At 38.2% G+C, this 24230-nt stretch overlaps 1 long non-coding RNA gene across 1 annotated transcript in view; it reads right to left on the bottom strand.

The window, feature by feature from the left end:
* LOC125095490 (uncharacterized) overlaps nucleotides 1–24230 on the bottom strand; it is a 31644-nt gene that overhangs the window by 1855 nt on the left and 5559 nt on the right. Inside the window, exon 3 of the long non-coding RNA XR_007125914.1 lies at nucleotides 1039–1201. This is a non-coding gene — a long non-coding RNA (uncharacterized LOC125095490). The remainder of the gene's footprint in view (nucleotides 1–1038; nucleotides 1202–24230) is intronic.

The raw sequence follows: 24230 nt of genomic DNA, 5'->3' as shown, positions 1-24230 counted from the left end.
GCACTTAGTTTTTTTCCCCCTGTCATTGTTATTACTGCTTTTAACATTAAAAATCTAATATCATTTAGCAAGTTGCCTTTTACACCAGCAACATTTAGGAAGAACTTTTTGCATATAGAGAGTTCCCCTTCATATTTCAATTCATAGCTCTAGTTTCTTGCTGTAGTACACAGTTATACCTAAAGGCAGAATACCTGGGCTTGAATCACAGATCTGCCACTTACAAGACATGAGATCTTGAGCAAATTACCTTTTCTCTGTGCCTCATTTTAACTTCTGAAAAACTGCATTAATAATACACCTCGGTTGGTTAAAGCAGCCAGCTCTTGATTTCAGTTCAGGTCATGATCTCAGGGTCCTGGGATTGAGCCCTGCGTCTGGCTCCGCACTCAGCCAGAAGTCTGCTTGAAGATCTCGCTCTCCCTCCCTCTCCTTCTGCCCCTCCCCCTGCTTGCACACATACATGTGCACGCTCTCTAAAATAAATAAGTAAATATTCAAAATATAATACACTTTCCTCATGAAATTGGTTGTAAGGATTAAATGAATTTTAAGAGTTTGGCATACAATTCATTATTTAAAGCTATATATTTCTTAAATATTTATTTTAGAGAAAGAACATGTGAGTGGGGGGAGGGGCAGAGAGGGAGAGAAGCAGACTCCCCGCTGAGCACAGCGCTGACTTGAGGTTCCCATTGGGGCTCAATCTCTCAACCCATGAGATCATGACGAGAGTGGAAACCAAAAGTCAGACACTCAGCCTGACTGAGCCACCCAGGTGCCCCTATAGCTATCTATTCTTTTTTTTTTTAAGATTTTATTTACTTATTTGACAGAGAGAGAGATCACAAGTAGGCAGAGAGGCAGGCAGAGAGAGAGGGGGAAGCAGGCTCCCCGCTGAGCAGAGGGCCGATGCGGGGCTCGATCCCAGGACCCGAGACCATGACCTGAGCTGAAGGCAGAGGCTTAATCCACTGAGCCACCCAGGCGCCCTAAGCTATTTTTACTACTGCTATTAGTGAACAGGTTATTACTTACCTAATATATTCCCCATCCTTCTGAAGAGTGCTACCCTCCCTCCCACTTTAAGGTCTGATCTGGGCTTATCCACCAGGCATTGGCAATAGAATCCATACTCTGCTGCCTGATCCAAGTCCTTTAATGAGACCAGTCTTTTACCGGAGACCTGAAGCTGCTTGCACTTGAAACCAAAAGAGTCCCAAATTATACAATTATTTGTCTAGTGCCAGCTCATTTTGTACCCACTACACGTAGCACAATAAATGTAAAAAGCTGAGAATCAAATTAATCATTTTTACTATCTATTGATTCTGATAAATGAAAGAAAAGAGAACTTGAAATTAGAGGCCGCAATGAAGATTTCCATGGGCAGAATGCTTTTTTCTTAGATTATTTCTGATGTAAAAATAGCTCATTTATTTGGTGTGTTAGAGTTTACGCATAATTTTCTTATTACTTGAGCTACTTATGGAACAAAAAAGTAGACAAAGGGATTGCTACTTTACAGAGGTCATACAAACAAACAAGTGGCAGATCCCACATCTAATTTTCAGTATGCTCTTTTTTTTGTTTGTTTGTTTGTTTTTTAAGATTTTATTTATTTATTTGACAGAGATCACAAGTAGGCAGAGAGGCAGGCAGAGAGAGAGGAGGAAGCAGGCTCCCTGCCGAGCAGAGAGCCCAATGCGGGGCTTGATCCCAGGACTCTGAGATCATGACCTGAGCCGAAGGCAGAGGCTTTAACCCACTGAGCCACCCAGGTGCCCTTCAGTATGCTCTTTCCAGTTGCCGAACTTTGCCAATGATGAAGAAAAGGGTGCTAGATTTCAAGGGACACAACACTGTGATCTACTTATTCTGGATCTTAGTTGGTCTTCCTTTTCAGTGATACCACTTTCTTGCAAGCTTTCATTTTTAACACCTCAGACTCTTCATATGGATGGATAGATTTTGTTTATGGCAAGAAAAATGCCACCATGTGCTCCCTCAGAAGAACTTTCCTGACAGGTATTTCGAGAGGAATTGTGAAACATTCTGGTAATTTGTGTAGAGCTGTTGGCATTTCTGCTTCACAAACTGGAGAGATTCATTTGGAAGTCTTGCAAATTACTCATCTTGGAGAAAGAGAAGTGCTACATTCCAAACTTATAGTTTTCAAAACAAGTGACTTTTTTACTTGCTAACTGATTTTTATGTCCCTACCCACCCTTGTTCCTTGGGGCAGATCATTGTGGTGGCCCCAGTTCTTTACTCACCTGCATCCACACCTTTTGCTGTTTGCACTTTCCCTCAGTAAAGAGACAAAGCTCTTTCCCCACCTGTATAAGTAGGTTTTGTGAATAATAAAATAAGGTAGAAATTGTACCAATTGGGACAGTAGGCCTCAAAACTTTGCATGTGTTTGCATGCTCTCCCTGTGCCTGGAATGCTGCTGTGAGAAAGACATCTGAATGAGCTGGATGGTCCTCAGAAGAGAATGAGAGATGTAAGGAGCAGAGCTCCCAGCTGCGGCCAGCCTAGAGCTCTCAACAATCAGAACTCCAGACCTGAGCAACTACAGGTAACATCAGAAGGGCCACATGGCCACGCCCTCACTGACGCTGATGCGTGAGCCATAAATGCTACCTGCTAGCTATCTCTGAGGTTTCATGATTGGCGGGTTTGCAGAATTAATGTGGCAATAGATGCAATACATGTTCTTAAACCAATTCATACATGCATGACTTTAACCCTAGTCATAAATCCAATCTGTTCAGATCCACATACCCTATTTTCCCTAGAGTCCCAAGGACTATTTTACTTACTAGGTCCAACACAAAAATACCTCAGACACTCTAACTCCCGGCTAGCTCAGAACAATTCTAGCTTAATCATCCCCTTATTATTTGTGGTGCAGAAATATTTTCTCCCTTTCTCTATCTTCCTCTCTCACTTTATCTTTAGACTTGTGAGTCTAAGAGCCCAAATATCAAAGAGATCCACAGCCCCCTCAAACGCTCTTTGAACTCATCTGTGTAATAAAGTTGTCAGATAAAATACAGATTTTCCAATGAAACTTGAATTTCAGATAAACAATGTATTATTTTTCAGTATAAGTATGTCCCAGGCAATACTTGGATTAGACTTACACTAAAAAAATTAAAATTAAATTCAAAAATTTTTAAAGATTTATTTGTCTGTTTTAAGAGGAAAGGGCAGAGAAAGAGATAATCTCAGACTCCCTGTTGAGCACAGAGCCTGATGTGGGGCTTAATCCTAGGACCCTGATATCATTACCTGAGCCAAAATCAATGGTTGGATGCTTTCACCAACTGAGCCACCCAGGCACCCCAGAAATTCAAATTTAACTGGATGTCCTATATGTTTCTGTACTAAATCTGGCAACCCCACTGTTTCATGAAAATTTGGAAGGAGTAAATGGAAGCAAGAAGGAGTATGTACTTGTGGGGAAAAGATAAAGAGCAGGCCAAGGCCCAGCTAAGTCAAGAAACCAGGAAGTGGCATTATGAAAAAGAGTAGCCCAAACTTTGTTCTCTTTGATAGTTCACCATCTAAAAAACCCTCCTGTGATGAATGGGGAAAGGTTCACTGAAGAGTTCACAGTGAAGAAACCCTTTGGGTAACTTTTGCTGGTGGATTTTAGATACCTTCAAATCATCTGTAAATAATATACATAAGAAATTCTTCTATATCAGATAAAGGGCTAGTATACAAAATCTACAAAGAACTTATCAAATTCAACACCCAAAGAACAAATAATCCAATCAAGAAATGGGCAGAGGACATGAATAGACATTTCTGCAAAGAAGACATACAAATGGTCAACAGACACATGAAAAAGTGCTCAAAATCACTTGGCATCAGGGAAATACAAATCAAAACCATGGTGAGATACCACCTCACACCAGTCAGAATGGCTAAAAAAATGACAGATGCTGGCGAGGATGTGAAGAAAGGGGAACCCTCCTACACTGTTGGTGGGAATGCAAGCTGGTGCAGCCACTCTGGAAAACAACATGGAGGTTCCTCAAAAAGTTGAAAATAGAGCTACCCTATGACCCAGCAATTGCACTACTGGGCATTTACCCTAAAGATACAAATGTAGTGATCCAAAGGGCCACATGCACCCGAATGTTTATAGCAGCAATGTCCACAATAGCCAAACTATGGAAAGAACCTAGATGTCCATCAACAGATGAATAGGTAAAGAAGATGTGGTATATATATAGACAATGGAATACTATGCAGTCATCAAAAGAAACAATATCTTTTCCTTTTGCAATGACGTGGATGGAACTGGAAGGTATTATGCTGAGCAAAATAAGTCAATCAGAGAAAGACAATTATCATATGATCTCCCTGATAAGAAGAATTTGAGAGGCAACGTGGGGGATTTGGGGAGTAGGGAAGGAAAAAATGAAACAGGATGGAATCGGGAGGGAGACAAACAATGAGAGACTCTTAATCTCACAAAACAAACTGAGGGTTGCTGTTTGGGGGAGGAGTAGGGAAAGGGTGATTGGGTTATGGACACTGGGGAGGGTATGTGCTATGGCGAGTGCTGTGAAGTGTGTAAACCTGGCGATTCACTGGCCTATACCCCTGGGGCTAATAATACATTATATGTTAATAAAAAAAGTTTAAAAAAAATTCTTCTAATGTCCTCATTAACCTCAGCATTATTATTATGATAATTATTAGGACAATTGTTAAATCTAGGTGGGAAGTATATGGGTTATAATTATAGATGATTTTGACTTTTCCTGTATTTTTTATATTATTAATAATAAAGTTGGGAAATGCATTATTGAGATACTCCTATTATAGCAACCAGCTGCACTATATAATGTGGGGAGGGAGAGATTTAATTTTTGGTCATTGGTTTCCCTTTCACTAATTAAGAATTTTAGCCAAGTCAGGGGAGATGATGTAATGCAACCATTCATTTGACAAGAACAACTTGCTGTTAGCAAAGTTTCTTAAAAGTTTTGACAGTTAAGTGTTAACTAAAAAAACATACACTCCAAGATCTGATTGAAGATAGCATTATTTGTAAGAGGGAGGAGAGAAGTAAGGAAAATAAAATGTGTTAAGTATCATCTATGCACCACTAATCCGCTGGGTGATCTTTGAGGTAAGTTTTATCATCCCATTTTACTCACGAGCTTAGAGCAGCTAAGGCATGCCCTCACCTCGGGTGGTGCTAAGGTTAAAGACAGATATCTGACTCCAAGGCCCTAATTTTTTTCCACTATGCTCTGCTGCCTGTTTCCAGTCACAAATTTGTGCTTGAACAATCAATCATCACCAAATTTTTGTGTTGCTGTTATTGTTTTTCCTTTCCAACAAGCTATTTCTTATAGAGTATATCCCTAGCCTTTGTAACCTGATCTCTAATGCCTGAAACTAGGAAAATTCAAAATGAAGTGACCAGTGTTTCTACCATTTTGATACATGAAGGATGGCTGTAAATTTCTACTTGATGTTGTGACATGTCTTCACTAAATATGAATCGAATACCTCATAGAACTGTGAAGGATACTTTAGAAGAGAGTGGCCCTTGTCCTCAAGGAGTTTAGAATCTCAGAGAAGTGGCCCAGAGGTAGAAATATGGAGTAATACAATTCGAGTGCAGGAGATGTCCCAAAAGAACATCTGGTAGACAGAAGAGGCAGTGAAGGCTTTATGATGTAAAGAGGGATGGTGATCTAGACTCCCTAAGATGGACAGGAGTTGGTAATGTAAATACAGGAACAAAAGTGTCCAAGCTGAAAATGTGAGCAGAGACCCTGAAAGTGATTGTGCATATGGTGAGTCTTACTAATGGAACTTACATTATTCTAGAGTGGCAAGTTTGTTCATTTATTCAATGAGCATTTGTTGAATGCTCATTTTCTTTCTATCAGGCACTGAGCAGAGTGATAAGGAAACAAAGATAACTAAGACAAAATTACAGTGCTCTAAGAATTATAAACCAGCTAGAGTTCATGAAACATGGTCATAAAAGAAAAGGGTGCTAGAAAATTATGTTGCCTATTTTTCTACTGGGTCCTATGTCCTTTTTGGGGGGGGGATTCTTTATATATTCTTGACACTAGCCATTTTTCATGCTATGCATTGCAAATATCTTTTTCACGTTTGTAGCTTATTGTTTCCTATTTTTCTTCTTCTTCTTAGAGGAAAGAGAAGGGTGGAGAGGGGCCAAAGGATAGGGAGAAAGGGAATCTTAAGCAGGCTCCACACCCAGCATGGAGCCTCACTCGGGGCTCAATCTCCTGACCCTGAGATCATGCCTTGAGACAAAATCAATTGTCAGCCCCTTAACCGACTGAGCCACCGAGGTAGCCCGTTTCCTATTCTTTAAGTTGTGTGTGTGTGTGTGTGTGTGTGTGTGTGTGTGTGTGTGTGTTTAAAGATTTTATTTATTTATTTGACAGAGAGAGAGATCACAAGTAGTTATAGAGGCAGGCAGAGAGAGAGAGAGAGAGGGAAGCAGGCTCCCTGCAGAGCAGAGAGCTCAATGCCGGGCTTGATCCCAGGACCCTGAGATTATGACCTGAGCCAAAGGCAGAGGCTTAACCCACTGAGCCACCCAGGTACCCCTAAGTTGTGTTTTTAATGAAAAAAGAATCTTACTAAAGTAATTGAGTAAATAATTATCTTTTTTTATGGTCAGGATTTTTTTTTTTTTTTTTTTTGGTATCATAGTTAAGAAATCCTTCCCTACCTTAAGGTCAGAAAAGGGTATTCATTAGAATCTTTTCTGTAAACTGTAAAGTTATTAAAGTCTGCATGCATTTAAAGTTGATTTTTTTTTACATGGTGTGAGACAGCAATTTATTTTCTCTTTTGTCTTCTATATGAAGAGTTCATATTTTCAACTCCACTTGCTAAATAACCATGCCCTTCTCCAGGGACCTGACACATCATCTTTGCCATTTTTGAAGTTCCCTTAATTAATGAGTCTCCTTTGGAGCTCATTTTCTCTCCTTTGTGGGTCAAGATGTGTATTCTTACACCAATTCCTGAGTATGGCTCTCTTCAATACCTTAGCTTTGTAACGAGTCTTCATATACTGAAAAGAAGTCCCTCCTTTTTCTTCTCCCTCAGAAATGTCTTGGCCATTCTTGACTCTTTGCTTTTCTATTTAAATTTTAGAATAAACTTGTTAAGTTCCACAATACATGAATGGGAATTTTACAGAAGAATTGATGTGTCTGGCTAATAAACATGAAAAGCAGCTTAGCTTCATCAGTAATCAAGGGAATATACATCAAAACCACAAGGAGGTAGCATTTGAAGCTACCGACAAAAATTCAGAAGTTTAACCATACTAAGTTTTAGAAAGGATATGATCAACAGAATATCTTCTATACTGCCATTTGGGAGTGTACACTGGTACAAACACTTTGGAAAATATGATGGAATTATGTAAATGTTTAACATTTGCATATATCCTTTTACCTCTCTAGATCCAGTGTCCAGCCTTCTCCACCCTGCTCTGTATTCTTAGAAGCTGACCTTGGTAGACTTCGTCAGTGGGTTCTCCTGCATTCTGGCTTCTCATTGGGTTCAGCCAATGAGAGATCATGGCAAAACGCTGGAGAGAAGGGTAGAGAGTGAGGTCAAGGTTTTTAGTGAGATCAGCTCCCTCTCTGCCAAGCTGTTGTTTCATTGAAAAAAATTAAAAACCTCTGTTGGGTAATCCTCTCCTACAGCTGCAGCTGCCCCCTTGAGGCTCAAATAATCACCCCTCCCCAGTGCCTCTCCAGAGATAGAGATGGTTATGGCTCCCAGCCCTTGCTCGTCCTAGTGTACTTCATCATCCTGTAATAGGTCTTTTCTTAAACTTTCCTCAATTACACAATTTGATCTTGTTCCTGACAGGATCCTTATCGGTACACCTAAAACTCAACAATTTCACTCTCAGAGACGAGCAGGAATGCTTTCCAGGAGACATGTTCAAGAATGTCTGCAATACACTTTGCACACTTTGGTAATTAAAAAAAAAAAAGTAACCCGAAAGCCAAATGTGATATATTTGTCATATAAAGTATCATACAAAAGTGAAAATTAATTAACTGTAATCACATGAAATAACACAGATGCATCTTAGTAACCAAATGTTAAGATAAAAAAACAAAAAACTGAAGCTAGCCATAGAAGGCTATATATAGCATGGTAACCTTTTTTATAAAATTAAAGTTTATTTATATGTTTGTTTGTTTTTAATTAGGCTCCATGCCCAGCATGGAGCCCATCCTGGGGCTTGAACTCACAATCCTGAGATCAAGACCAGAGCCGAGATCAAGAGCTGCATGCCCAATGGATTGAGCCACCCAGGAACCCCAAAGATTTATTATTTATATGTACATATATGTGGTAAAACTTTTAAAAAGTAAGGCATGAAAAACACCAAAATTAGAACAATGGTTACCACTGAGAGGGAAGAAGAAGGGGTCAGGGTAGCAAGGAGCACATGGTAAATTATTGGCAATATTTTATTATTCTATGCTATGAATTGGACAGTGGACCCTGGGCTAAAATTAATTAATAAAGTGGTTAAATAAAAACAAATGTATATTTACTTACTTTTAAAAATGAGTAGCAGGTTTAGAAAATCTGGAATTCCAGGCTAAGATTTAAAGTTCATTCTCTGGGCAGAAAAATGACATAATTATACATTTAAGTTAACCTGCCAGAAGTGGACAAAAGCAGAAATCCACAAGTTAAGGATCCTTTGCCAAAACTCAAGTATGAACTGAGAGTTCTGGCCCTAGAGTTATGGGTGGGGCATGGGAAGAGAACAGGGAGGAAAGAGAGGCAGGGCTAAAAACCAATAGTATGTTTGATGGAAACACAGAGGCAGAACCAGGAGAGGGCTGAAATAAGGGCCAAGAGTGAATAACCCAGGAGAGATTTTTTTTTTTAAAGATTTTATTTATTTATCTGACAGACAGAGATCACAAGTAGGCAGAGAGGCAGGCAGAGAAAGAGGAGGAAGCAGGCGCCCCGCTGAGCAGAGAGCCCCACTCGGGGCCCGATCCCAGGACCCGGGGACCGTGACCGGAGTCGAAAGCAGAGGCTTTAACCCCCTGAGTCACCCAGGCGCCCCAGGATAGATTTTTCTAAAACAGAATCTTTAAACTTTAAATATTGTCTTTTAAGGAGATATGAAGAATCTTAAACCGTTTGATATTGCCTCTGTAGTAGCTAAATGAATACTGAACTCCTCCCTGTGTTCGGCTCTTCCCCATTCTGACTATTTACTGGAAACTGAGCCCAAGAGCAAAGCTGCGGCACTCCAAATCGCTGCTCGGTTTGAGGTCCCTCTGCAAGACGAGTTACATCTATCCATCTGATAGAGAATATCCGAGTTTCTTTGTTTCCTTTTTTGTATAGTTGTTTCTAGAAAAGTGGGACAAGTATCATTAAATGACATAAAGAGATATCCTGGCTAAAAAGGTTAAAGAAACCCTATTCCAAATAATAGTGTAAGTTATCACCGTTTGAATGTCAGTCATTTTAAATTCAGAATACTTTGATAACCAACATTTCCCTTAAATATCTAAATGGCCCCTGATCTTTTGCATCCAATAAAAATAACAAATCTTATTAGTGAATTCGATCCTGTGGGTTGAGTTGTTAATCCCAGTACTCTATTTATACAATTATTTTTCAAGTTTATTTCCTATTTTTATCTTGTCCTTCAACTGCAGGATAGTTCAGGGTTACCTATTTTTAGTGCAGTCAAGCCCCACACCGCGGAATCGCTTTAACACTTCACTCCATAACCCGGGCCGTCCTGGACTGCACCTCCCCGCATTGTAGGCCGCCTGAACTTTTGTTATCTGTGTCTTCCACTTTAGAGGGTGAGTCCAAAGTTTCCTATTCACCTATCCTAAGGAATATCCATGTTGTTGCAAGGAGAAAAAAAAAAAGGCAATAAAATATTTTGACCAACCCTGTATCTTGGAAGAGACCATCCCTGTATCTTATGTCAGAAATAAGACAGGTCATGAATACAGATGTTGAAGGTAGCGTGAATAATTTTTAGTAACTCTGGGACTTTGGGCTTACTCCTTGCCCAGTCTTGATTTGGGGGAATCCTAATTAGTGAGAATCGTGTTGTTTTATTTTTTAAGAAAAGAAAATCAGAGAAATAAGCTTGACTTCTTGAAGATGCTTTGACAGCTTTCTTTTCTTTTTAAAATCCTTGTCTAGATGAGCTGTCTGTGGAACAAGCTGACATTCATTTAAATAGGAATTTAAAATCTGCCTCAAACATCTTTTGATATCTGAGTAGGGGCCAAAATGCCACGTGCATTTAAGGGATATCTGGCTAATAGTTTTGCAGATCATCCAAGTCAGCTCACTTCTAGAAGGCTGAGCAGAGGGATGAGAAGAAGAAGAAAAGAATATGTAATTCTGTCATGGTGTCGTGGAGTGAGCGCGCAGTGGTTGGGTGAACAGGAATGTATGGTTCCTCCTCCTCTATCAGGCTGTCAATGCCATCTGTTGCAGAATGTGAGGAACAACTAAGTTCCTCTTCAACAAACACTGGCAGTTGGTCTTTTCATTTCTTCCCAGAAGTACTTGTCTTGATCAGCACGAAGGTCTCTGGAGCATCACGAAGAGTTTTGCTTTAAGGAATGTTGCAACATGAAATTAGGAATGCTTTCTTAAAACTCTAAGTGGTCATAAAGAAATGAGAAGAATAATGGGAAAATACATTATTTCAAGGGCATCTGTTCAACACAATGTTCCTGATGTAAAATTCTGATGTAAAAAATTTGAAAGGGTATGATTTACCCTAGAAATATCAAAGATGTTGAGACTCAGTCACCAGGGTGTGGAATATCAAAGTGAAGTGTGGTTTCACTTGGTTGCAATAGAAGAAAATGAAACATGAAGGCTTGTTTAGAGAAATGTTACATCTGTGTTCTATTATTCACACTATATTGCCCTTAGCACTTAATGTAAGTGTAAAGTTATAAAGTTGTTCAATTAGTTATTTAATGACTATTTCCCTCCTACTAACCTTTCTCTCCATGAGGACAGAGCTAATCTATTTATATAAATCCTTCCTCTGTAGTCCACAATGCAGAATATTACCAACAGCAGCTATCATTAATTTATCCTTTCCCTATGCTCTTCTAAATGCTTTATTGATATTAGTCACTTAACCTATAACAATATGTATTGCTTATTACCTCCATCTTACAAATGAGAAAACTAAGGAACAAATTCTCCAAGATAACATATCTAATAAATAGAAAACCAGAACACGAACCTAGGTACTCTGAGTCCAGAATCCTTGTTCTTCCTTACTGCCTGTTGTATTAAGCATGAGATACAAATATTTATTGAAAGAATGAATGAAAAATTCAGTAAACTACTCTTTTTTTAGTTTGCCTAAGTGAGAAATAGATCGTTTTATATTTTCTTGTACTCTCTCATTAGAAATATTGATCCATCTCCCTACGAGTGTTGAATGTAAACAGTGGTAGCCAATAGGATTGACAGCACTGTACCATGACAATGGCCAGATTCAATCTTGATACAAACATTGCAGAATTTCCTCAAATTCAAAAGAGACATCAAGGAAATTTTGGTTAGATTAAATTTGCTCAAAGTTGTCCTGATTTCCATTTAAACATATTCTGCCATAAATACACCTATGTACATTAAGAATGCACAGAATCTCTCAAAGCACTTGTAAAAATGGCTTACAAACTTAGAAGTTCCTTTAAGTGAATTCACTTATTAAATTTGAAAACATTCATTAAGTGCCCACTCTGTAAAGTGCATTTGCTTCTAACCATTTCCCCACTTCTCTCCAAGGCCTTTATTATTCCTTCTATAGAGTAGAACAACTGAATGGCCACTTCCTCCAAATTTGTATTCATTGTGTATTTTAAGCTTGGCTTGACTATCGCTTGTCTCCATTTTAATAGGTTTCCACAAAGGGATAAATTTCACTGTTTCACAAGTAATAGAATTCTTTAAGAATCATAAGGAATAACATATATGTGTATTAATAAATATATTCGTTTCAAAATTCTACTTCATGATAAGATTGCAAACATTTCAGGAGGAGAGATTTTATTGCTTTTGCTAAAATTGATTTCATTAGGGAGAGCAAAGGAACCTGAGTAAGGCAGTGAGGTCTGTGTTCTGGGCCAGAACACCAGAGAGCTGGGTCCCTGTCTCCCCAATGCCATCATTTCACTGAGAGAGCCTATCCACACCACTTAACTTCTCAGAGCCTCTGTTTCATTAGTAATACTGAGGTTCTATTGAATGATCCTTGTCTCTTCTAGAAAACATATATTTTAATGAATTATCATACCAGTACTATGAATTTAATAGTAGTATGTTTCAAAGTAGCCATTTTTTTTGGTGGGGGGGGGGGAACCTGTCTTTCTTGAAATCTAGATTCTATCTAAGTGATATTGTTTCTGTATGAAGAAATAGAATGAGCTATGGTGAAGTGACTTGTGTAAATGATCTCATTCGGAAGGCACCGAGGGGACAGAGACTTGTCATTGCCAAGTAAGTCACATTTAAATTCCCTTAAGCCTTGAGAAATAATGTGAGGGAAAGAGCAAAAATAGCACAGTCATTCCTTTAGACCAAGTCGACTCCTAGGCCTCCTGAGAGCACCACAGCTGTGTATTCATCTATATGCAAAGAGAAATAATAAGAGTCATCTATATTTGGCACACAGCGCTTTTCTATATACCAGTGCACTCATCTATTAATACGTTTTATGCTGAGCCTTTTGGTAAGGAAAGATACACCATGCACACTGCCTCATGCACAGCTACAGACACATATTGAAGATGCTTTTTTTCCCTGAAATACAGAAAATTGCAAGAGCACACAGCCCCATGAAAACCAACCAGAATGAAACTGGAGGCAGCTGTATCTGATTGAAACCGTGGAGAGAATTGAGATTGACAGAGTTGCAGGGCTAGGAGGTTAATGAGTCCATAGTCCTGCCTCCAGGCAGAGCTGTCCTGAACCATTCCAGGCAAATGACAGCTCAGCCTCTTAGAAAAAAAAAAAATCTTCATAACATGCTTCAGTAACATATTCCATTGTTTAAACGTCCTTATCCTCATAAAGTTCTGAAAGCAATCTAAGTCCACACTCTTCTCTGTGTAATCTCCATGTTGACAGATACATAGAATAATAAATTGACAGAAACGTCAAAGATGATGAGAGCCTTAGAGAAATGGGTCACGGGATTGGTTATCCTCACCTTTCCAGAGACCTCAGAGGAGAAGATAATTAGCAAGTCTGTGGACTGTGGTTCTAGCTGCAGTAATATTATGGGCCCAACTATTTGTTTTTATAAATGAGACCTACTTACCATAAGTCATTAAATGAAAATTTGCCTTGTACTTTATAGCAAGAACCATAGGTCTAGTAAACACTATCCTGAACTGAAACATGCAATCAAAGAATATGTTCTTATGTAAAACAAAACAAAACAAAACAAAACAAAAACGAAGGAAGTACAGAGCTACAGAGCTGATGTGCACACAGACCCATACTTCTTTTTTTTCTAATTCTTTTTTGTTACAATATTCTGATTTATGGGTACTTACTTACATATAATAGTAATTAACAGATTAACTGCCTTTTTTTTTTTTTTTAACTTCTGGGCATTACGAATGATGAATGTGTTGGCAGCATTATATAGAGGGAAAGAGTAGGGTCAAGACCAGGTTTCAAATCCCTTGTCCGCTACTTACCAACTGCATGGTTTCAAGTAAGCCGCTTAATCTCTGATCATACTTACTGATCATACTTACTTCACTCCTGTCTTGGGAAACAGAATGGGATAACACTGGTAAAAGCACCTAGGATCTAGTAGGGACTAGAATAAATGTTAGCTGACCATGAATCTGGTCTGTCACACTCTGCTTTTCTTTCCTCTTCCCCATTCTGTTTAAGTTCTGGGAAGTGACTGAGGGACAAACCAGCCTCCTCTGAATGTCACTAGACCATTTCTGCTTCCATTAGGCCTCTCTTCTCTGTTGCTGATCCCCATGTGAACTCATGAGGGCACTTCCCTTAGAGACATAAAGGGGAAGAGCAAGGAGACTTTCTGATGCCAAGTTAAAACGAACGCTGGATTTTAACTTGAATTTTTAAAGGATCTGTGCATGTTACATTTGTGCTAAGAACAAGTAGATGAAATTCAAATTCTAAAACACTCTATTCATTTTTAGAAAGCTGTAATAGAACTGCTTTGTCCAAAGGATAAAAAGACTGATTCAAAGATAGACTACTTTTTAGTTCAAAGGAGCGAGCAATAAAGTAACTATTATTCATTTTGAAGTAGAAATGTTAATATCGACACAATTTGAAAGAGATTTAAATAACATTATCAAAGTAATATGTCCTTATTACATAAAACAGAGATAAATGTAGAGACATTTTATAACATCACTCCTAATTTTATGATCCAGAGAAAACCACTAGCAATATTTGGATCTTCTCTCCTTTTCTACACATATTCTGATGAGCAGGATTGCTTTCAAGTTCAAGTTCTGCCACTTATTAGTTGGACTTTGGTTAAGTTGTTTAGTTTCTCTAAGCATTTGTCACTGCATCTGAAAACCAGCATCAGCTTCAAAGAGTAACTGAGATGACTAATGAGATAATATGTACGAAGCATGTGCACGGTACATAAGAATCCTTCAATTATGTCAGCTAGTGTTATTAGGATTTCTGCTATGCATTATATTTTAAATGGAAAAATGGCAATTCAAGGAGAGGAAATGAAGGTCACTAATAAGTTATTGTGATTGGCTTCTGGAGTCTGTGTAGTACAGAAAATCCGGTTTCTCACATAATGACATAGCAGACAATTCATTGAATGCTTTACTATGTGGTTCCAGACACGATGACATCATAGCTCATTTAATCTTCACAACAGTCCTATGAGACAGGTGGTAGTATTATTATTACTATTACTATCCCCATTTTACAGGTGGGCAAACTGAATCAGAGAACAGGTGAAGTAACATGCAAAGTCTCACAGCTAAGTGGCAAAGTTGGCATTTGAATGCAATCAATCTAGTTCCAGAGTTCACTCTTGTAAACAAATACAGAAGAGTTTAATATTGAGCAGGTATTTTTGTAAATATTACAGTTTAAGTCAAACATTCTAAAAAGCACATTTTTTGCAATTAATCAGAAAAAGACCAGATAGAAAAATACCAAGAAAAGAATTAGCTGTCCTATTCTTTTAGATAGTATTTTGCAATGTTCCCAACTGGCCCCTTATGTCCATCCAGCAGAATTACAGGACCTCACATTCGATCCATTTCTTCTGAACTTTGTAGGTAGCTAGAAATGGTTAGGCAGCGAGCAATGTTCTTAGAAAAATAGATTTGTATTACCCTTGGAAACAGACTGTGTTGCAAGAAAGTCTTTGGCATAAAACAAGGCTGAGTATACACAGTTGTCTCTCAGATGGTGTGGATTTGGAAACATAAGTGGACAAGCCAAACCCTCTAAGTCTTCCTTATCCTTTGAATTGAATTCCAGAATGTGTTTTTGATGTCACTATGTAGCACTTCTCTTTATCCTTATTTGTTCCTGAGTAATATTCCATTGCGTGGCTGTAACAATGTCTATTGAATGTAAACAGGTTTCCTCAGTCATTCCAACCTGAATGAAAACTCCATGCCCTCCAAGTTCATCTACTCATCCCTTTCAGATAGTGGGGCAAAAAGAAAAGAAATGCCACCCAAAGCACAAGTATGGTCAAATGATAAGCAAAACTCCTGTCAACTTTTAGGTAAAACTGATACATTCAGATATTGCTGATGAAAGTGGAAACTAGTATATTCGTTAAAAAAAACCAATTTGGCAACATTTATGGAGTGTACGGTAAAATGTTCATCCCATTTGGCACAGTTTCCCCTATTCCTGGGAATTTATCCGAAGGCAGTAATTAAAAAGAAAAAAAAAACCCATAAAAGTAGAGAGAATTCAAATGCAGTGTTAATTATAAATAAAACCTAAGGAGCAAACTGATTGTTCAACAACAGACAAACAGATAAATGGAACATCCACTTGGAATATTTTGTTCCCTCAAATAATTATAAACATGGACTGTATAATAACACAGGGAAACAAAAAGCTGAAAAGCAGAGCACTAAGTGATCTGTATAGTTTGATTATACCATAGGATGTAAATAAACATGAAGGTAGCAGTGAATAATGGAGGCAATGATGCAAAAATAGAAATAAGGACTGTGCGATTTTTCTTCTTGAATTTAAGTGTTGCTTGAGATTCACAAAATAATTAACAAATAAGATTGCTGAGATGGATGAAGAGGTTTCTTTGTCATCAGAAGAGCAGGTCAATCAATCGTCTTCCCACAACCAATGACTGAAACCAAATAATCAAACACATCAAAAACTAAACTTCTTGCCTTCAAAGAGAGCTATTATGTTTATAAATTATATATAAGAAATGGCCTGTCTAGCAGAGAAAAGAGATTGAGAACTTCTGGAGTAGGGTCTTCAATTGGCAGTAAGATTTCACTTCAAAAAATTATATTCATCTTTCCTTCTTTCCTCTTTCTCCTTCCTCCCTTCCTCCCCCCTGCCCTGCCCCCACACACACCTTAGCAAACTACAGCAAATATAGATAGGGCTCCTTTCCTCTTTCCTTTTGCAAAGGTGCTTCCCATAGGCGCCTGGGTGGTTCAGAGGGTTAACTGTCTGCCTTTGGCTCAGGTCATAATCCCAGGGTCCTATGATCAATGGCCCCATGTTGGCCAGGCTCCCTGCTCAGTGGGGAGCCTGCTTCTCCCCCTCCTTCTGCCACTTTCCCTGCTTGTGCTCTCTCTCACTCACTCTCAAATAAATAAATAAAAAATAAGATAAAATACAAGAGTGCTCCTTTTTTAGTACCTTTTCATTTTTTTTCCTTTACTTTCTATCTTAAGACTATTTTACCATTCATTTCTCTTTGCTATGCATAGTTGATTCTCTAATATCCTTTTATTCACTCTCAATCTGTTTTATGTCTCTTTCAAAGGATACACTGACTGACTGGCTATATTTTCATTGTTGGTAGTGGACAGCTTTAGGTCTTAAATAGCACTATATTTGGTTAAATAATTTGTCAGAAGAACTAAATGATAATGATCTGTCACTAAGAATATCCAATTATTCCTATCTTATTTTCTTATTTCAATTCTCTGTTGCAAACAGAGGAAATGCTTTTGATTTCTTTACATTTATTCCATACAAATAGATGCCTTGTGAGGAAATTAAAGGCTCTTTTTCACCTGCTATTAAGATAGTTTCTGTCACTTAGGTTATTATAGTTTGTTGTATGGCTGATTAGTATATCTATTTTTCATTCATGTTGGAGTAAACTAGCTAGACATCTACAGATTTAGTCTGTCTGCAGTGATTATGCCCTCATTTTGCGTTGCTAGTGATTTATTTTCTGAGTCATCCACACCGGAAACATTTTTTTTTTCCCCAAGAGGATCATTGCCCTAAAGCACTTTTCAACTTCATAAATGTTAGTTTAAATGGGGCTTTTTATTTGTCATGAGTCTTGATTATAGGCAAGGACACTAATATGACTTTACTTTTTGACTTAGATCTTTTAGCATGTGAAACCACCACGTATTCGTACAGAAAGTTATGCTTCTTAAATGGGAATGTAACACCATAGGGCGATTTCTCTGCTTTCATAGATGACGTGTCCATGCACTTCTGTTGCTTAACTGAAGCTTGCGGATCGTTCCTGGAGCAGTGTCATCATGGAAGACCAGCACTCAGCCTTCTTGGACAGGACTCACTGAGAACCTACTATGTGTTGGGCTCAGTGCGCAGTCCTGGGACACAATGGGACAAGAAATTTCATCCTCTCTTCATCCTGTGCTCTTCACCTTCTAAATGGGAAATATAACTTATCTATAAGGCCCCTTTTAAATATGAAGTCTCTGCTAAATCTAATTGTTTTCATTTCCAGAATCAGGAGACACATTTTAGTACAAACAAAATTTTTTAAAAGATAAAGATATTTTGAGTGATGCCTGGTTCTGTATTTAGAGTTTGGTAGACAATAACAGGGTAGACACTAACTAGGGGCATCTCTGAATATGACTATAGATATGTGTATTTATATTTTCAAATATTTGTGTATTGCACACAAAAATTTAAATGTGGAGGCTTCCCTGTGCCCTCAGAAACTTGAGCAGGGCAATGAAACATGACCAACACAACAGAATATGACAAAACAAAAGTTAGAGGTTTTGTCATAATGGCAAAATCACAGAAAAATTCAGCACATCTATTGAATATTTCTACTACCATGATAATGAGATAAAAGGACAGTCCTAGAATATTATACACTGATTTCAGAAAATCCAATCTTGAACATTCCAGACGAGATCGGGCGCGTTCAGGGTGGTATGGCCGTAGACAATCTTGAACATTCCAAATGCATGAGAAGTAGGTGTATTTGTACCATAGTACACAAGGAATCATTTGCAGATTTTCTTTAAAAGGAACTCTTTAGGATCCTTCCACTATTACATTTCTAGCATGATCCATGTGCAAAGTTTCCGTTTTTGTCCAGTTTCTCAGTAACAAACCTATTGTGTAAAGCGCAGTCTACTTGCAATCTTCTTATACCATACTAAGCAAGGCTGAGTAACCTCAAGGTCGTTCAGACTGGTTGTTGGCTTCTGTAGGAAGACAGCCCCAAGCTATTTAAGGAATATCTGGCTGCTGGAGAGCTTGGAGCCAAATTTGTGGCTCATCACTAGCAAGTGTATGTTTTTTAGATATTAACCTCACTCCTGGTTCCATTTAACTTTTCTATTCTTAATTTTCCCTTACCATGTTTAAAAACACTAATTTAGAAAATTTCTAAATCTTTTTTTTTAGTCCAAGGCTTTTTATTTATTTATTTTTAATTTTTAATTTTTCTCTAAATCTTTCTAATGAAAAAAAAAAACTCAGTAATCTCCCCCAAATTGTTTTTGGTACATATGTGGATGTAAATAAATAAATAAATAGGGATAAATAATTTTTGTGATTATTGGGAAATGCAAAAGACCAGAATTATGAAACAGCCCATTGCCTTAATTTTGTTTATGCTGAAATAGAAAATAACCATTAAAAAGTGTCCCTTTTGGGGCGCCTGGGTGGCTCAGTGGGTTAAGCCGCTGCCTTCGGCTCAGGTCATGATCCCAGGTCCTGGGTTCGAGCCCCACATCGGGCTTTCTGCTCAGCAGGGAGCCTGCTTCCTCCTCTCTCTCTGCCTGCCTCTCTGCCTACTTGTGATTTCTCTCTGTCAAATAAATAAATAAAATCTTTAAAAAAAAAAAAGTGTCCCTTTTTAACAGACAGTAATTTTTGTTGATAAACACAAAGAGCTAGCATGGAAAAGTGACTTATTTAAATATATGGCTTTATTTGAAGTAGTCCTAATAGTACTTGTTCATAAATTAAGTTTAAACAATATGAATCTGCTATGACATTTTGACAACTCTACCTCAGTCAGTATATCAAGGTTGATTTATAGCATGACCCTCATGAAAACGGCTATGGCATCTCCATTAGCACACACTGAAAGGACAGTGATCAGTGAAACTTCTGTGATTTCCACATGAATCAACAGTGGTGCATTGCTCAATGTAACACTCAAATTATATCATGTTTAATTTACGTGGAAATGTTTGGATCTGCTTAAAATGTCTGTGGTAAATCATTTTGGGATCTTAATTGAATATTTTTCTGTGATAAATTACTCTTAAATACTGAAATAATATTCTGACATAACTACCAATTTATTTTGAAAGGTTCCAACAACCTCAAATGTTATATTATTCTCATTGTATGATCCAAAATTTGCATCCTTCAGGAATTTATTTTACTGTCCTGTAGCAAATAATTCTAACATTTGTAAGATGCTTATTTCCATCCCATAGTTGGTTATCATTTTTTAAAATCCAAAATAATTTTGATATTTTAATATATTAAATATCACAGTGATTTTTAGTCTCTCCAATATGAAAAATGCTTAGAGTTAAAATCTGACATTTTTGCTCCCAATAATAAGGTACTTAATTTAATATACTAAAGTAATAATGCTCTATTTCTAGACTCGATTACTTTACTATCAAGAATATTTAGGAAAGCAGTTCAATTTCATGATAGAGACTAGTTGAAATGTCACTCTTATGAGGAGCACCGGAAAAATTTTATGTGAAGTTGAGAAATAAATATTTTTAGTTATAAAAATATTATCTAAAACCAATAACTTCCCAGGTACAATCTCCACAACTATAAAATCCAAAAATGATAAACTCTTTGGGGCCTAAAAAACTACCTGATGAAACATTTAAGTCAAATAAACTCTATTTTGAAATTTTTATGTCTATTTACTCAGAGCAATAATTCCTGTAAGTAATATAATTAAAATAGATACAAATTTATATTACTCCAATAGTTATAAACTTACATTGATCTATGGCCTTTTGTATCATTTTCCAGAAAATGAATCAACAACAAATTAGGAGACTGTGTCTAGTCAGAATTCTTGGTTGCAAATAGCAAAAACAAAGCAACATGATTCAGTAAAAAGGGAATAGGGGGACTGAGTGTTTCTTCTGTGTTGCAGCTGAGAGATTAACTGAATTTTATGACTCCCCTACTCTGCTACACTCTCCTTTGCCTTCATCTTGAAACTCAGTGGGTCATGATTCTTGACCCAGTATGGTGAGGGATACGAGCCCTTGGTGGCCTTGCTTAAATAAGGCAGCTGTACAGGGACATTTTCTTCCTACCCACAAGAGTAGCAGTAACTCTACTTTCCCTTCAGGGGAATAAGCAAACACAGTAACACAGTGACAACAGTAACCATCTTTTCTCTTTCGATTTTTGCTTTTACTTGCTTACATAGGGCATGAAGAACCAAATTAATTAGGTTCAGCCTTAGCTTCCAGATCAGTGGAACCCCTATTCTCATGGTGCTATTAGAATCCAAAATCAAAAGGACAGAAAGCAAACAAGTGACAAAAGAGAGAGTAAGTATAATCCTAAGAGCCTCCATCACAATTTTGAACCCTAGGATTCCAGACTTGTGTATTCTGGCCAAGGGGAAAAAGAAGTCCACGTGACAGTCATTTGTTCAGAACACAAACCACACCCCATAGAACATCAGACTCCCGAGGTGTTGACTCTTGGATAAAACACATCTAAATCTTCAAGGATTCATTCCTTCTGAGTAATGGGGCATGCAATAATACCAATGAATTCCTTGAACATTAACCCTTTGCTTTGTTTCTTTAACAAAATTGTTCCTTTAAACTGAAGCCTTTTGCTTGGAATACCATGGCCTTGTATAAGGCAACCAATTAATCTATGGCTCATGTAATGACAAAGAAAAATGACCAGGGAAACAAAACAAACCCAAACTAAATAATCAACTGCAATAAGGAAAAACTGCTGTTCCCGACTCTGCATTGTCCAAGAGATAATAGGGTAGTATCGCACACAGACAAACTAACACCAAATACTCCTTTGGTCCACTAGATATCATGCTTTTCAAGAGTTCATGATCAGTTACCGATAATAGAAAATGGAGTATTCATCAAGGCTGTAGCCAGATGGCCATTGCTATACATAATATTCATTCCCTCCACAATGGACACCTGGTCATGAATCCACTGGGCTTGCTGAGAAAGGAGGTTGATAGGTATCTACTGAGTGGGTCATCTTATCTACACTACAGCCCTTTTGGTGAACATATAACTTCCCGAGAAATATACTCACATTCTAGGCTCATTCTGAGAGATCAGATCCATTCAGCGTAATCTTTCCCTAAACTCCCTCCACAACCCTCCAATCCTGCTTTTCCAACTACCTTGCCATCCAACTAGTCCATTTGTCATTGAAATGGGTGTAGATTCCTGTTCTGGTTATCTTTGTGGCACAAAAATTTCACCCAACATAGCACCTTGGAACAATTATTTTATTATGATCATGAATTCTGCAGATTAGGAATTCTGTGGGCCATTGGAGATGGCCCTTCCTGCTCTGTGATGTCTGCTGCCTCAGCGAGGAGTCTTAAAGCCTGGTGATGACTCAGCAGCTATGGGCTAGAGTCCATACCTGGTGCCTAGACTGGACTGACTCAGGGACTAGGACTGGCAACTGGAGCACTCACGCGTGGGCTCTCTTGGTGAACACACAGCACGATGCCACAGGGTAGCAGGATTTCTTTCCCAGTGATCACAGAAAATAATTTAACTGATATTTCACTTCTGCATACTAGGATCAGGCAGATCAAAATTCCATTCCTAAAATGACTAGGATTTTAAATTCCTTCACCCTCAACCAGGCCAGATGAAAGCTGGGTTTTGCCAATTTCACTGAGGTTCTGTGCTACCACTCACTACTGGTAACAACTTCTTTTAATCTGGGGTCCTAGTTGCACAAGAAAAACTGACTCCGGGTCCACTAAGCAGAAAAGACCTCCAGTGAAAGAATACAGGGTGGCTTAGATAGTCCATGGGAGGGCTGAAGAACCAAGCTCAGAAAGTGGGTCTGAATTAGGCACTAGGAAGTACAGAATGTAGGGAAGCTCATATCTCATGATCAGCGTGGAGGGGACATTGCCACAGCAGTGCTGCCATCAGATCTGTGCCGACCAGGTTGATAAGAACAGCCGCTATCACGGTGACTTAACTGCTCTGTTGCCTCCAGAATAGCCCTTACCTACCTCTGATTCAGTTACTTCCTCCATATCTGAAATTTCTACACAGACCTTTCTGCCAGTCACACCTAAGTGACACGCCTGCATCACGCTTGGGGTAAGAAGAGGGGATGAATGCTCTTCCAGTTCCTTCGAGGGAAATGGGGGTTTGCCTCACCATGTTTACAAACAGAACTCCTAACCAAATAGGAAAGGGGTTTGGATTGTGGGCAGTCAAAAATAAAGCAAATACCCACTGAACATGATTATCTAATTACTTAATAATTAAAAAGGATGAGTGAACTAACAGTAAAGTAAAATTAATTCAAGCAATTTCTTTTATAATAAGAGTCCCCAAGTCTAGCTTTGATAGTGGCACATAACTGGGTAAATAATTTAACTTCTCTAGTTCTCTTCCTCATACATAATATGAGGGTTTGACCTATGATTGCTAATTTTCATTATAACTAACTTCTTTTTTAAAAAAACTATTGTCAGTATTATTTGCAGAGGCTCATCCACATGGTGGAGCCGTATGCCTAGGACTTGGCAGTATCCATTGCGCTAGTTTTATACTATTAAAGACACTCTTGGTGAAACAAACTGGCTAACTTTTGAAGTTACAATGGATTGTTTTCATGCGTGTGTATGAAAGATTATTGACCGAAGTTGGTTAAATTCAATGGTTATACATCTAATTTTCCATTGCGTATGTAGAAATGTGGGGATTTTTTAGACATAGTGTCATTTTGTTTTCTGAACTCCAACACAGCTTAACTGTCTAGAGATAGCCTATAGCCTGGAGAATGGCAAACTCAGGAAACACCCTTCCCAAGAGAGCGTGGGTTCTTGGTACAGAAATCTTTTCATGAAAGATTTGGTTCCAAGGTTCTCTATGAGGAAATTTGGGGACTTTCCATTTAATTCACCTCATCTGAGTCATTCCTTCAGTGGCCTCAATGTCACCTCTGAGGATGATCCAACCTTTTCAAGACAATACAGAATCTTCTCTCTCCCCTTTGGGGGAAGATCACAAGTATTCTTTGGAGGAAAAGATGACAGCATTCCAGAGTTGTCCAGCTTCCTCTTCTACAGTATATCTATTAAGGAGTTTCTCAAACTTATAAGGAGTCCCCCTGGATGGATCTTTTGGCAGCCCAAACCAAATCAAACCAAACCAAGACCAAATCTCCCGGATAGATTTCACTTGCAGTGGTTCCCCCAGCCCGCCTATTAGTGAACAGCACAACACTTTCAACCTAGGTCTAATAAATTCAGAGAAACATGTATGCCTTCTGAACAAAGAGATGATTTGCCAAAATGTTGCATCATTTGCTATGTGGTTTGCTATAGGATGGATCCAAACTTCCCAACAGTGGTATGACAGAGAAGTCAGACAATTGAATAGGCATTCAGAAATGGCAATTCAACCAGCAACATAAAATTCCCATTC

Source organism: Lutra lutra, chromosome 3 (assembly GCF_902655055.1).
Source record: "Lutra lutra chromosome 3, mLutLut1.2, whole genome shotgun sequence".
Lineage (NCBI taxonomy): Eukaryota > Metazoa > Chordata > Mammalia > Carnivora > Mustelidae > Lutra > Lutra lutra.
The sequence above is the reverse complement of the archived record's forward strand: the minus strand, read 5'-3'. Positions and strand labels throughout refer to the sequence as shown.